This window comes from Chinchilla lanigera, unplaced genomic scaffold (assembly GCF_000276665.1).
Source record: "Chinchilla lanigera isolate Chin_1 unplaced genomic scaffold, ChiLan1.0 scaffold00062, whole genome shotgun sequence".
Lineage (NCBI taxonomy): Eukaryota > Metazoa > Chordata > Mammalia > Rodentia > Chinchillidae > Chinchilla > Chinchilla lanigera.
The window spans coordinates 4,081,218-4,096,540 of record NW_004955463.1 but is presented as its reverse complement, the minus strand read 5'-3'; the positions used below and the strand labels follow the sequence as shown (position 1 = coordinate 4,096,540).

The following is a 15,323-nucleotide window of genomic DNA, read 5'->3' as shown; positions in this document are numbered from 1 at the left end:
CCCGGGCCCCGCGCGCCCCCGCAGCCCGCGCGCTCTCGCGCCCTCCGTCTGTTTTGTTTTTTTCCCCCCTCTTCCTTTCATTCTCACCCTCCAAATGAGATCAAGGGCTGGAAGTTCCACCCGGTACAGCCCCCGGCTCTGATGCAAAAGAGCTTTCTCCCGCAGCTCCGGGAAGGCATTTTAACTATTCGGTGGCTTAGAGCTTCCCGCCCCACGCGGGGCGGAAAGCGCGGCCACCCGGGCGGCGGCAGCGGTCTGCGGGGGAACAGGGAGGCGCGGCGTTCCGGGCCCGGCTCTGCTGGCTCCGAGCCTTGGGGAAGAGCGGGCGCGACAGGTCGCCTCGCGCGCCCCGCTGCCCGCGCCTGGAGTCCGACCGCCCGGGTGAGTTTGCTCTTCCTCCGCCCTTCCCGTCGCCTTAGGTGACCCGTTTACCTTGCAAACTTAGACACGACGAAAACAGGCGAGCTTTTGGTGCAGTAAGGGCTTGGAGATGCGCTTCGGATCCGGTGAGAGAGACGACACATCAGAGTCCGGGGCCGAGAGGCTGTGTTGAGTAGCGTTAAGGGGATCCTGAATTTGTATTTTTGTCCAGTGCACGTGTATCTTTCTCCATAGAAGCTACCACTTGGGGATTGATTTTTGGCTAGCAGGAGGCAGCAAGCTAAGATAACTCGAAGTAAGAAAGTTTTCAAAGCTGACGATGAAAAGACTTTATAAGAACGACTGTCAAAACAGCTCGGTGAGATTTGTTGTAATATTACGTCCTCTGAGTCTTTTTATACGACTTGGGTTCTCCTCGACAAATGATAGGAGCTTATCATAGTTTCTGGAAAAAGAGGGCAAGGCTGCAGATAGCTGTGGGCAAAGCTTTATGTTAGTTGGTGTGGATGAATTTAAATGGACATTGGAAATTTTGTGTGGGGCAAGAGCTAGCGATTAAAATGGTCGCTGATCTTAAATTGACATTTAACCCTTTGTTTCAGCAGCTAAAAGTACTGTTATTTATGTGACTCCATAGCAAGTGGAATCGTTGACCTTCCTGGCTAAACAATGGTTAATTTATTTTGAAGTTTAGCCAAGGGAGAGCTGTAGGTTTTTCTGTCCTTGATCTGGCTGCAGTGTAAACAACTCCACTGTTGTGAGTGGTGACCTAGAGATGGTCAGAGGGGAGGATGGCTTGAACGGCGGGCAGGCAGCTCTCCGGTGCCTTGTACTGCAGGTCGCTTGTTTAAAAAGAGACCTTGACAGGTTGGAAGATATCTCCTCATCAAGGAAAACTGCTCTAGAGAACCTCAGCATTTGCAAAACGAACTCCCTATAGATGCTTTTCCTAATTCAAAACAAATTGTATTCTAGAAAGATTCAATTACTGTAATGCTGTTCTTTGGAAATAATTTGTCCTTCTCTGCGTGTATTTTAATAGAATTAAAGCACCAAGGTAGTTCAGAGATTTTAATAGAATTTTACTTAGCAGAAGGATGGTGACACTGAACATGCTTTGTCTCCATAGTTAACTAATTCCACCTCTCCGTTTTGGGGAGAGGGTCCCTGGTAAATCTCAGTTCTCTATTTGTTAAGTTTATTTTCCAAAGCCAAATCTCTCTTGAGATGAAGAGGACTGTAAAGAAGAGGTGTTAATCAGACATTACCTGTAGTGTTTCTGAGAGATGGATATGTGAACACGTCAATGCATTTTATTTGAAAGAACAGAGAATTCACCTTCGCAAATTGAAGCACATCATGGAGAAGCTCTATTGTTGCTTTGAAGAGGACACAGGCCAGACATGCTTGACAATGCACAGGGAATAAATGTGGAGAGAAAAAATGAAACCAAATCCTTGTGTTTACTGCACATTCATATGCTGATTTTTATTTTTAAATAGGAACTGAATGAAAACTCATTAGCCTGTGGTATCATGGATTGTTAAGTTAGGCTGTGAGCCACTTGTCTGTGCAATCCCATGTTTTTATTCATAGATAAATGAGGAAGTATTCTGAAAAGAGTGACATGAAAGTATTAACGTAGCTGGAGAGTTTAAGGACAGATCAAAGGAACTAAACACTGAGACTGATCCCAGCACACTTTGGTTCCCAGTAAGGCTGAAAGAATAGTGATGCTAAGTGGCCAATTCCATGTCCTTTAGCTTTTGTGATTCTGTTTTCTTACTGGCATAAGACGGGGCATTACATGAAACCCGTAGCTAAGAGGTGTTCCTAAGGGTTAGTGTCATTCATTCTGGGTACTTTCTTCTCATTCAGAGCGACTTCAACCACTCCAGGAAGGCATGTTGAACAAGATAAACTGGAGTGAAGCCCAGCTCAGAGCCATGTCCCCAGATGGGATGTAGGGATAATGGCGCCTCCTCAGGTGAGGAGTGGATGGAATAATGGGTGTAGAATGCTAAGTGCACTGTTGGCACAGTGTGAGCAGTCATAAAGAGTGATTATAACAAGAGCTAGAAGTATGTTAACTTGCTACCACCCTCAGGGGACTGCAAAGGAGCTGATGCATAATTGCCCCTTGAGTTGCGTATTTGAGTAAGTGTATCGTCCCTTATCAGGTAGTAGTCGGTGTAGGAGCTTGAAGCTGACACTGTCACGCTTGCCTTTCCCCCACCATGGACAGGCCTCTGACTTACCTAGGCGGAAGAGGCCACCTGTGGTTCTTTTTGGCGATAATGGTGAGGTAGATGGTAGAGGGAGGGAGAAGGTGGCCAACTGAAATTTTGAAATAGATTTTAAACATTTTTTAACTACCCTTTGCTAATATTTTTTGAAGTACAGTCCTGATAATGTGATAGTAATTCCTGGAGTTAGACAAGGTGGAGAATAACCTTCATGATTTAGAAACAGAGTACAGTGTTTGGGCTTTGGGAAGGATGCAGCAGTGCCATTCGTTAAGCTTTTCAGTGTCTCATGTCCAGGGCATCCGAAGCCAGAGAAACAGCCTTGACCCTTTTCCTTGCAGAATTCATGTCTGCTGGTACTTAGTAGGTAAACCTGTAATTAAACCTTTGTTCAGTTGTACAGGAAAAAATGTCAAGGTCTATGTGTGTAAACTCAAAAATTCATACTGAAACTTAGTCCGCAAAATCATGCCAATAGTGTCTGGAGGCAGGCCCTTTGGTCACAAGTTAGGTTCACAACCAGTTTGTAAGTGTGGGCCTCATAATTGTCTTAATGGCTTTATGAGAAGAAGAGAGACCCAACTTAGCGACGGCGCTCTATCTTGCCCAGCGATGCCCTACGTCTCCACGGAACTAACTCTACAGAGTGTTCCTAGGAACACATCCCTCACTAGGAGTTGACCGGCAGATACTGGCATGGTGCTCCAGAATTCACAGCCTCCAGAAGTGTGGGATAAATAAATGTCTGTTCTTTATAAATCATCGGATCTGTAGTATTCAGTTTTAGCAGCTGCAAATGGACAAAGGTAGAAACAGAATTTGACTTGCAAAAAGAAGGAGGTCAGGAATGCTTGCTTAAGGAAATGAAGTGAAGGAAGAACATTTAATGTAGAGTGAAGCCGTGAGTCCTTTGTGTGTGTGTGTGTGTGTGTGTGTGCGCGCGCGCGCACACGCACGCACTTGTGTTCAGGGGAAAACAGTAGAGAGGACTGGTGTCTTTGAAGAAGGAAAGAATGCTGTGTCACTGAGGCTGAAGCGGTAGGCCTAAAACGTGAGGTGTATTTTTCTTTTCTGTAAAGCTTACAGTATAAGTAGAACCCTTGTTTTGTGTAAATATCTTACCTTAGGCTTTTTTTCCCCAGACAATTTAATTATAAGAAGGAAATTGCACTCTTATTTTAGCTGATCAGAATCTAAACTGATATTTATCATAATTGATTAATTTGTCAGTACTTCTCATGAATTGTCTGACTTTAAAATCATATGGGGCTGGGGGTGTAGCTCAGTAGTAGAGCTAATAAGAAAGGCTTTTTAATAAGAAGTGAGTACTGAACCTTGGTGCTTAGCATGTGCACAACCCTGGGCTAGCACCACACCACAACAAACCGACAAACAAAAATTGTGGACTACTGTAATTTTCTTTTTAAAATCTGGTAGATTTTTGTTTGAAATTCATGTTATATATATTTCCAGCTCTCATATTGTATTTGTCTCACACATATATATACATACACTGAGTTTGAGTCTACAGCGTTGTCAGAGCTGATTCTCTTCATATTTCTTGTGGGAGGGAAATGCTCTTCTCTGTGTGGGAAACCCTGACCCAGTCTTCTGATGTTTGACACCTGTACTGCAGAGCAGTGGCAGGACGCAGCCTTCTCATTGGTGCTTTGCTCTTTCAAGGTCTGTGAGGGACTTGGTGTATGATCCTCTTTCCCATATGCATGCTTTTACTTTTTGTTTTTCTTTCCTATTAGCAACCCTTTCCAGGGTGCCAGTTATTGGGGAGCCTTGCAGTGAATCCCCAAGCTCCTGGCAAGTGGTATGGCACACAGTGGGAAGAAAGAGCAAGAGACAAAATACTAAGCAGGCAGGGATCTGGGATGACCAGTTGTTCTCAGGGAACAAAAGGCCACAAGGCAGCCAGAGCTATGGTGTTTATTGATTACATGTGAGTCCAGGACAAGGCTGAAGGCAGTAGGTGTTTCTGGGAACAGTAATGGCAGCTAGGGTGGGCGAGTAAGAAGAACAAAGCATTCTTGCAAGGACAAGGACAAGGAAAGGATGAGACAGGGGCAGTGAGGAACCTGTAGTTTCCCCCAGATGCCTCATCACCTCCAGCAGGTCTTATCTTGCTCTGTGAGCACCACAGCAGTCATTAGCCCTAGGACTTCCAGCTGTGACTGGAAAAGAGTAAACAGGAAATTTCCAGTCTGGCTCAAGAGCAGGACAAGAACAAGCTTTTGAAGTCCCCTAGACACCATTTGTAATTCGTCATCCCCAACAGTTTCTTTTTTGTTCTTTTTCTAGAGATTTACCTGATCGTTCTTCATTCTTCATACCTGTATTTTCACCTCACACCCAGGGCCTAAAGGGTTGTTGCCCTGATTTGGTTAGTCTTCGATGGTCTGGTTTGTGACCTTCTTGTTCCTCATGGTGTCATTGTGGATGCCGGGCAGACACAACCTTTCATGGTTCTGCTAAGGCATTCCAGGGCATCTTGGTGTATTGAATGCTTGAATCTCTTTCTTCTATTTCTCATATGAGGTTGCAGATAAGGGAAACTTCCTGAGCTTCTTTAGGCAGAGCAGAACTTAGTGTGGGAGTGAGGTGCTTTCAAGAAGATTGGAAGGAAAGGTGGCCCCTTAGAGGAGGGGAGAGGATTTTGGCTGAGCCCTGTGTGGTGACTCCCAGGCAGTTTGGCTGAATTGGCTCCAGGACTGCTGCCCCATGGCTATAGGCTGATAGCTGGGAATCAAGCCACCACTGGAGCTGCTGACATCAGGAACATACTGTTTGGCTGTGTTCCAGTGATCTGAGCAGCTACTGCAAAGTGCCTCTCTACTCCAGGAAGCTAGTGCCTGAATATTGCTATCAACAACAAAAACAAGCTAACAAACACCGTCTTTGCAGACCTCCTCTTTCCTCTTTCCTTGATTACCCTCCAGCTTCCTCGCTGTCCAACTCGTCTCACTGGAAGAACCTAATCTGTGCCCAGAACGCTAGCCACAAGAGACTCTGGGAAATGATTACAGGCTTCTGGCCTCAGAGGTAAAGGCATATGCAGTTGAAGGATGTAGAAATTAACATTGAGTGACAAGCCATCATGTCTAACACATATCTAAACATAGTTTATGAACTATCTAAACATAGTTCATCAGATGCTTAGCTAGAATATTTAATTCAAAGCAGGTTGAGATAGACTTTGGAGGAAATGTTGTAAAAATAAAGGGTCTAGCTGCTAACCAATTACCCTTTCAAACAGATGGATATTATAGGTTCACAGCTGAAATTGCCAGAAAACGCATTGTGCAAATAAATAAAAGTTGCCAAGCACCCTTCTCTGCATGTCTGAATATAAAAATATTCCTTGGATTTGGATTAGTAATCAAAGTAAGATATTATGAAAATTATTTTTAAAATGGTTCTCCCAACGAGTATCTCAGGCACCTTACCTGTTTTATGGGCCACAGAACAAAGGAAGAAAACAGTCCTATCAGAAATGATAGCCCTTGGCTGGCTGGTTCATTCATTAAATGAATTATCTGTATACTTGCGTTTTTGCTGAATCTTTCTTTCCTCTATATCTTTTATAGTGCTCTTTGTAAAAATTATAAACATAGAGATTATGTGTTTATAGGAGATTAGAAAAGAATATAGTTGAATTTACTCCCATCACTTATTTCAGCCCCTGGTGCTTGTCTGATTCCTTTTTTATAAACCACCAAACTAGATATGATGAGATCTCTTCTGTTCTTAACTATAAATTATCAGTGTGTTTGCACTCAGAAACTGCAATAGTACCTCTAGGAATAGTCTTTTTTTTTCATCTTTTTGAGACAGGGTCTCACAATGCGGTTCAGACTGGCCTTGAGCTCCCTTTGTAGCCGAGGCTGGCCTCAACCTCTCAATGATCCTCCTGCCTCAGCCTCCCAAGTGCTGGGATTACAAGTGTGCGCCACCACCCTGGGCATAGTCTTGATTATTGAATAAAACCATCTTGTATTTGCCTCTGATACTTGGAGTTAGAAGATAAGAGAATAGCTTAAATAAATGGAGTAACTTAATGCGTTTATCAGTACACTACATGTATTTTCTTAAAATTCACTTTTATGTCCCCCAAAGTAAGAAAGACCATTCACACATTGTCTATGGTAGATGATGAAAGTGTTTAAGTGAAGAATTACAAATATTGTACATACTACAGTATCGCTATGTTCATTTGAAACCAACTGCACTGGTAACTTAAGCACTCCACTCCTAGCAACCAAAAGTGAGCATGTCAAAATAAAAGTGTTCTTGGTCTATAAATGTAGCTTGATGTTTACTATTTTAAATCCCCAACAAGCTATTGTCTCTAAACTTCACTTATAATATCATGGGGTAACTGTTTAAATCTAATGTAATTATTTTATTATGAGAGGTGGAAGAGAGAGAGAGAGAGAGAGAGAGAGAGAGAGAGAGATTGATTCATTATCTTTCTATGTTATAGAAACATATGAATGACCTTCCTGGCTTTAGCTTCTCTTCCTTACCTCAGTTTTTTCCCTTTTATTCATATTTGAGTAAACATTGGAAGCAAAACCCTGGATTTCTTTCCCTCTGGATTATAAGGGTGATGAATTTTTATGTTCTCCAGATACGTAGAGCTTAACTGAAAGTGGAGCTTTCTATGCAGCTTAGAAAGGAAAAAAATGTCTCTTAGCTCATACATGTACTAAATGGAATGAGGAAGTGAATAGGAGCATGTATGAGTTTTTACATACCTTTAAAAGCAAAATTTGAACACCCAGGAAGACTAGTATTTCTTTTTTTTTTTTTTGGTTTGATTTTTGTTTTTTTTTTTCTGGTACTGGGAAGCGAACTCACAACCTTGCGTTTGCCAGGCAGGTGCTGCGCCGCTGAGCTAAATCCCCAGCCCCCAAAGACTAGTATTTCAACATCATTGAATAATCGATTTGTTTATTCACTGATTCAAGAAGTTGATTCTAAGAACCTGTTTTGTTCCACGGCTAGTACTAGGTGCCAAAGATATATGGCTGTGCCCTGGAGAGGCTGATTGATGCTCTGTAGGGTTGATAGCATTAAAGGATTATGCTAGTTATGGTGCTCTTATCACACATATGGAGAGCAGTGGATTTCTCAAGAAGTGATGTATTGTCTCATGGTGCAGTGGAAGATGGAATTAATTAAAGCAAACATCTCTGTGATTTCAAAGAATATTTTCTGACAGTTTTACCAACAATAAAAAGGTACCTGAGAGGCAAAAATAGCTGCTGTGTAGGACAATGTCTTTCTGCTTCTTTTAACCCACAGAAATTAAAGTAAGCGAAATTGTTGACAGGAGACTTTAATGTTTAAAGAGATGATATGTTTGCAAGAAAAGAGGACTGCTTTTGGCACCATAATGAATGTTCACAAAGTAATCAGAAATCATTAAAAAAGTTTCCAGCCCTGTAACACTTCAGTGGACATCAAATTTATAATTAGAGAAATTCATTATTCATTATGTGCAGAGACTGTCAGAATAAGACATTCGCAGTGAGGGCAGTGCAGTGATTTATGCAATTAAGAAATAGATCTAAAGTGACCATGTGACTTGTTTCTTAAACCAAGATACTTTTAAGAGTGAGTGAAGGAAATAATTAACTAATAATTAACCTGGGAAAAGAAGCCCAAATGAAGACTGTCTCAGCAAAACTTGAGTGATGAGGATTTATGGTCACCCAAGACTAAGGTACTAGTTGTGTAGCATGATTGCTGTTATGGCTTGTATTTAAAAGCTTGTATGGCTTATATCCCAAAGCTGCATGTGCTCATAAGTGGGGTTTTTCAGAGCTGGCTGGATCTACAATGTGTGATACTGGGATTAAGAGTGTATGATATACTAAATTAGTCTACTGATTGAAATTAACATAGTTCTGGGTGTGGATAATGTAAACCCCACCCAGGGTGAGCACCAGTCAATAGACTTATAACCTGGGTAGGGTACAAAGGAGAGGGAAAACAGCCTTGCTTCTGCCACTTACTGCTTGTTGTATTTTGCTTGCCACACCATGGACTGTTTCTCCTCTGTGATACCCTTCTGCCATGCTGCCTTGCCTTGAAACCTTGACTATGGACTGAAACCTCTACAAACTGTGAGCTGAAACAAACCTTTCTGCTTTAACTTGTGGGTATCAGGTATTTTGTCTTAGCAACAGGAAAATTAAGAGAGATGGAAGATAAAGGGAAAGGAGGCTTACTGCTTGCTGCTTTCTGCTGCCCTGCCATGGAGACAGTGCCCTTTTTCTCCTCCGCAGTGCCCCTCTGCCATGCTGCCCTACCTTGGAGACAGCCAACTATGGACTGAAATCTCTACAAACTTGGAGCTAAAATAAAGCTTTCCTCCTTTAACTTTGGGTGTTCAGTATTTTTCTCAGCAGTGAGAACGTAACTAAGACATTTGAGTTATTCTCAATTTTGTTTTTTTCTCTTATGATAAAATATACAGAGCATTAACCTCAATATTGTTTTCTTAAAATGTGATAAAATATGCAGAATGTAAAAATATGTAATGTCAATCACTTTTAAGGTACACTTCAGTGGCATTATGTTCACAGTATTGCACAACCATCACCACCCTCCACCTTTATAATTTTTCATCTCCTTAAAGTGAAACTCCAGACTCATTAAATAATGACTGCCCATTCTTTCCCCTCAGTCCCTGGCAACTACTATTCTCCCTGCTGATTTTAGGAGCTTGACCACTCCAGGAACCTTAGATAAGTAAATTCATACAGTATATGTCTTACTGTGACTACCAGATCTCACTTAGAATAAGTGAGTTTTCAAGTTTCATCCATGTTGTAGTATGTATCATAATTTCACTCCTTCTTAAGGCTGAATAATATTCTGTTATATGTTCAAGTATGTACCATATTTTGATTACCCATTATATGTACTCGGTACTTGAGTTGCTTCCCTCTTTTGGCTACTGTGCCTAATGCTGCCATGAACTTGGGTGTACAAAATTCTCTTTAAATCACTGCTTTCAATATTGTTAAACATGTACAAACAATATTGAATTTTAAAGGAAGAAATAAAAAGTGAAGAAAAATATATTCTCTTTCTCTGCAGGATTTTTCGGGTCATGTTTCTCCAGTGCACTACTCATTTAGGTTGGAATCCAGCTTGCCTTGTAGAATTCATCAGTGTCTTGGTTACTTTTCTCTCGTTGCTGAGACAAAATACCTGAGGCCCAAAATTAAGGACAGAAAAGTTTATTTAGCTCACAGTTTGTAGAGGCTTTTGTCAACACTCTGCTGGCTCCAAGGCAGAGTGACACATGGCAGAGGGCAGCAGTTCATGGGGGCAGAAAACAGCAAAAGCAACAAGAGCAAAAAAGGAGGAATGGCAGCAAGCAGCCTCTTTCCCTCCCTTACACTGTATGCAAACTACCTGCCCCAGGGGTAGGTGTAGCATTCACATCCATAATCCCAACATTGGGACATGAATCAACCATAAACTCTAGAAGCCTGCCCCATGACTGCATGAGGCTTTGAGGGACATCCAGATGCAAACCATAACAATCAGGAAAAGTAGTTGTTGCAAATAATCTAAAGAAATCACCTGCTGCAAAAAAAAAGCCCTAAATGTCTCACATTTCATTCCCACTGTCACAGCAGCCATGATGCATTGACTGCTGATGCTGCAAGGGCTGGAATCCAAATATGAGATTCTGAGTCAAGAAAGTGGCCTTCAGAAGCACAAAGAACCAGGAGAGCAGCGTGAGTCTGAACAACAGAATGCTCCAGGTGAGCAAGAACATCTTTGCCACATACGGGACCATGAATTTCTGGGAGGCATGGAATAGAAGCAACCCCTAACAACTGAGTTAGAAGCTTAGATGAAAGAAAACAGGCTCCAACTGAAGACAGACCTTCCAGGTAAAGAGAAAAATACTCTACTGCTGGGTGTGGAAGTAGGATCAGAATGCTGATGTCATGAATATTGATGCCTTTGATCTCAGTTTAACTAGTTTCTTTGTGGAAGTGGAGGCATTAAAATATAAATCTTCTTCGAAATTCTGAGAAACTGCATTCCCACTGAAGAGTTACACTTCTGGAAAGTAATGTTGACATATCTGAAATAAATTGGGAATTGCCACATTTATATGCCTTGCTCCCCTTCCTTTACCCCTCTGTGGCAGTGTCGGTACTCTGTGGGATCAACAGAAGAAATTCATTGATCTATAAAAGCAGCCTTAAAGGAAACTGATACACTTTTTGCCCTGAGTAATAACTGAACTTGAGAAAATATATTTTCAGAAGTTATCTGACAATCAGAAATTATAGCCAGATATTAAGAAGCTTTCAGAAAAAGTGAACCTGAAGTGAGTGTTTTACAGCTGCCTACAATGAAGTGTTCTTAGGTCTACTCGCATTAAACCTACCTGTGTCAGTAAAGACTGAAAAGTTAATAGACAAGTCCACACAAAAACCTGTTTATGAATGTTTGCAGAAGCTTTATGCACAATTACTGACACTTCAAAGCAACAAAATCTCCTTCAGTAGGTGAATGGATGAACCAATTCTGGTGTATCCTTATAGTAAAATATTATTCAGTGATAAAAAGAAATGATTTATTGAACCACAAAAAGACATGGCAGAAATTTAAACGCATTGTGCCAAGTGAAGAGACCTGAAAAGGATAAATCTTGCATAGCTTTACTATATGACATCTTGGAAAGAAAAACATATGAGATGGTAAAAGGACAAGTGGTTGTCAACGGGTTGGGTGCAAGGGGTGAGAAGAATAGGTGGAGCAGAGGGAATTTGTAGGGCAGGAAGACTATTCCATATGAATCCGTAACAATGGGTACATGACATTACGCATTTGGCAAAACTCAGAGCTGCATGCTACACAAATCCTAATATAGACTGCAACATTAGATAATAATAATGAATCAATATTGGTTCACTGGCTGTAACCAAAGTACTACCAATACAGAATTTTAATTTGACAGTTCATGAAATATTTTTTTTCAATTAAGAAATCCCAGTGGTACTAGAATAGAAAATGAAGAAAGTGTTAGTGTCAGGGGTCTGAGCAGTAGCATGTCCTGTAGTAAGGAACGTAGCTCCAAGTCATGGGCATCAATGGTTCTGTTACTCTGTCTCTGTCAGTGCAGAAATTTCAGTCAAGCTTTTAGTAGGTGAGGAGGATGCAGTGTCAGACTGCTCAGCAAACCATTTCCTTGCCATCTAGTTTTGTGTTGGTTAAATGTTTGGATCAGAGCCTACAGAACCCATGGACAGACAGACCTGAAACCAGAAAAATATGCCAGCCCTGAAGCTGCAAGACCATCTATCATCATGTCCCTCCTACCTTCTATTGTTAATTTTGTCTACTGCAGACAAGGGTTGGATTGTTCATACCACGTTCCTCTACATGAAGCTTTGCATCAAGTTGCCAGAAATGCCTATCTAGCCCTTCTTGATTTGCTAGGAAAGATTAATGTGGTCACTACATAAACATGGGAAGGGGCGAGATCATATGCCATTTCCTTAAAAAGGCTATCTAGACACTCCCATAAAAATACAGTGTAAGTAGAAACCTGTGAACAGAATGTGGAGTGACATATTTTTAAAGATTTTTTTCAGCCAAAGTAATGTATGATCTCTTCTTGTCTGATAGTTTGTCTATCCTACTTGTTAAAATCTGAGCTTTTTAAAATATATTGGCAGTATGTGCACAGAGGAGGTTTTTATTCTCATTAAGATTATCCAGACATGAAATGGCTGGTTTTATGTGTAGCATACTATATTAGAATAAAAGTGAATCTTTGAAATGCAGAAGTTCCTAGAGATACCACTGTTGGTACAGCTAACAGCAGATCAGCTTTACACTGTCGTTGTTTTTTGTGTTGAGAGTAACACAGCTTCCAACTCAGTTGTCAAGGTAATAAACTTTTAGCCACATAGTTTTGGGTTTTGAGTTATTCCCACTGCTGTGTATATTATGATTCATCCATTAAAACAGGAAATTGAATAATCAAATAATTTTTAAAAGTGGCAGAGAAGCTATGATTTATTTTTACATGAGGATTTTTATTACAAGTAAATAATAATTGATAAAATCTTCATGTAGCTTATTGAATACTTCATGCAGCATATACTTTATCTAAAACTGTGGTTGAGTAGCTCCTTTTTCTGTCTCTTGAAGCTAGATTTGGGGATGACATGGTATGTCTGTGGGCCTATAGGAGCAGTACACATGGATTCCAGTCCCTGATCTTTAAGAAAAAAATTACATAGCTTACTGCTTGGTTGATTCTCAGGTATTTCTAGATGACGTCAGCTTTGGTTTTATATCCATTTGTCTGTTTTTGATTTTGGTTTTTCCTTGCATTGTCTACGGCCTTTCTCACTTGTTAACAATTTAGTCAGTCATGAGAACTCTGATGATCAGTGTAGAGTGTTGGGCTTTCCAAGGAAAAGACTCAAATTATTGCTGTCATATTATGTTATTTTAATGCCAACTTTCAGAAACATCACATTTCATAATTTTAAAAAATTCACATTTCAGCATTATCAGAATTGGAATGCACATACAGTTGATGGCATATCCTCAGTTTTCTTGGCAATAAGTAAAATGACTTTGTGTATGACAAAGCAGATGGTTTCCTAGATTTCATGAAATGTTGTGTATCAATTCAAGAAATATTTCCATCCTGTCTAAGGCAGTTTAGGTTGAATGTTTTGCATTATTTATTTTTTAATTTTTAATTTATAACTAGACCTCAGTATTCCTGTTTAACTTGTATTTTATTTTAATATAGATAGTTGGAACCCTTTGGGGTTTAAAAATGGTATTTGTGGTTTTAAATTGAAATAATAGGCTATGTATACTTGTACACACACTTAGGTCTAAAGTTACAAACATAGTCCTAAGATGAAGTGTAAAAACTGAAAAAATTAAACTTTCCAAAACAGACTGGTTATTCTGGGCACAGATTTAATAATTCCTGCTGCTAGGAGAAGTACAATTTTCTGCCACTGAAAAGCTTAAAATGTCAAGCACATTCTTGTAAAATACAATGGAAGCTGCCAGCAAATGAGACCATTCTTTCAACTGGTAGATTTTTTGTTTCTTTGCAGCTTACATAACGGTGGTGCTTACTCAGATTTGAAAGCTTCTCAGGATGGTGTAAACATTCAAACCATACCACTGCATCTGTTTTCAGTTATTCAGTAGGTGTGGGTTAGTGCAGATGATGGGCTAGTCTACAAGATCCCAGCTATTGAGGGAGTCAGGATAAATGAGAGAGAACTAACAGAAAAGAACACAGCGCTGAAATGGTGCCGAGGAGCTCTGGCTAGAAAGCAGAATTCTGGGTAGTTGTTATCTTTCTTTAAAAACTGAGGCAAGCTTAATGCAGCAGATTAGAAAATACAGATGCTTGCTGGAGACAGGCACACAGAATGAAAAGGGACAGCTGATAGAAAGGTAAAGCAGAAGAAGGATTAATATGAAGTATAGTTGTTCTTCTGTATATGTGGGTTCTGCATCCATGAATTTAACCAACCAGGGGCCAAAAACAATTGAGAAAAAGTACATGTGTGCTGAACATGTACATACTTTTTCCTTGTTGTTATTCCCTAAGCAACATAGTATAACAATTATTTGTATGCATTTTATATTGCCTAGGTATTATGAGTTATCTCAATTACATGAAATGTGTTTTAATTTACACAGAAGTCATACAGGAGGATGTGCATATATTAAATACAAATATGCCATTTCATATAAGGGACATGAGCATTCACATATTTTAGTATCCATGAGGACTGGAGAGGTTCCTGGAACTAATCCCCAATAGATACTAAGGGACAACTGTGAACAAGATAAGTAAAGGCCATAAGCCATTTATTGTAGACGCAGAGTCTTTATTAGCCCTGGAATGCATTGTTGCTCTTTGTTGTAGTTAGCCCCTATGTTACTAATAAAAAGTGTAAAATTTCACTCAGAGTAAAATCATGTATTATATTTTACAAAGGTTTTCATGAAAGTGATTAAAATCCATAATACTTTGGTATAGAAGAGGATCAATCTCAGCTATTTCTGTTGTTAAACATTGCAGTGGAGCTTTTAGTTAATTGACCTAAATTTCAAGTTCTATATCTATTCATTTAGCATAGGACTTCTCAAATTAATACAGCATATTGTGCACACTCATACCATCAATGTATAAGAGTAGAATTAAGATGGTACGTGTGATGGTTAAGTTTAACTGTGTCAACTTGATTTGCCTTGGGTTCCAAGTGGATTGGTGGAGTATACTTCTGGGTGTGTCTTGTGGGTTAGAGAGATGCAACCTTGTGATCTGTATCTGGTTCCTCACCTCTTCCTTTGCTTCCCAGCCACCATGAACTAAGCAGCTCTGCTCTGTCACACCTTCTGTCATAATGTTCCTGCTCTGCAACCATCCAATCATGGACTGAATCCCCTGAAACCATAAGCCAAATTAAACCTCTCCTCCTTTAAATTGTGGATGACAGGTATTGTGTTCCAGCAGTGGGAAAACTGACTAATGTAGAAAATTAGTACTAAAGAAGTGAAGTTGTTGCTGTTAGTATGCCTGACCATAAAGCGTTTGGAGCTTGTTTATCAGAGGAGTTTGGAAAGATTTGGAGGTGTGAGTTAGAAAAGCCC

General features: G+C 40.3%; 1 protein-coding gene across 19 annotated transcripts in view; it reads left to right on the top strand.

The window, feature by feature from the left end:
- The window catches only part of Kiaa1456 (KIAA1456 ortholog), a 61,852-nt gene that overhangs the window by 456 nt on the left and 46,073 nt on the right, over positions 1-15,323 (top strand). For 5 of the 19 annotated variants that reach the window (XM_013521557.1, XM_013521555.1, XM_013521554.1 and 2 more), the window contains exons 1-3: positions 520-739; positions 2,260-2,368; positions 10,292-10,555. The exons of 1 other annotated variant lie outside the window; for it this stretch is intronic. The gene's annotated coding sequence lies outside the window, so the exon portion shown is untranslated. 13 more of the 19 variants (XM_013521540.1, XM_013521542.1, XM_013521547.1 and 10 more) reach the window with 13 other exon arrangements.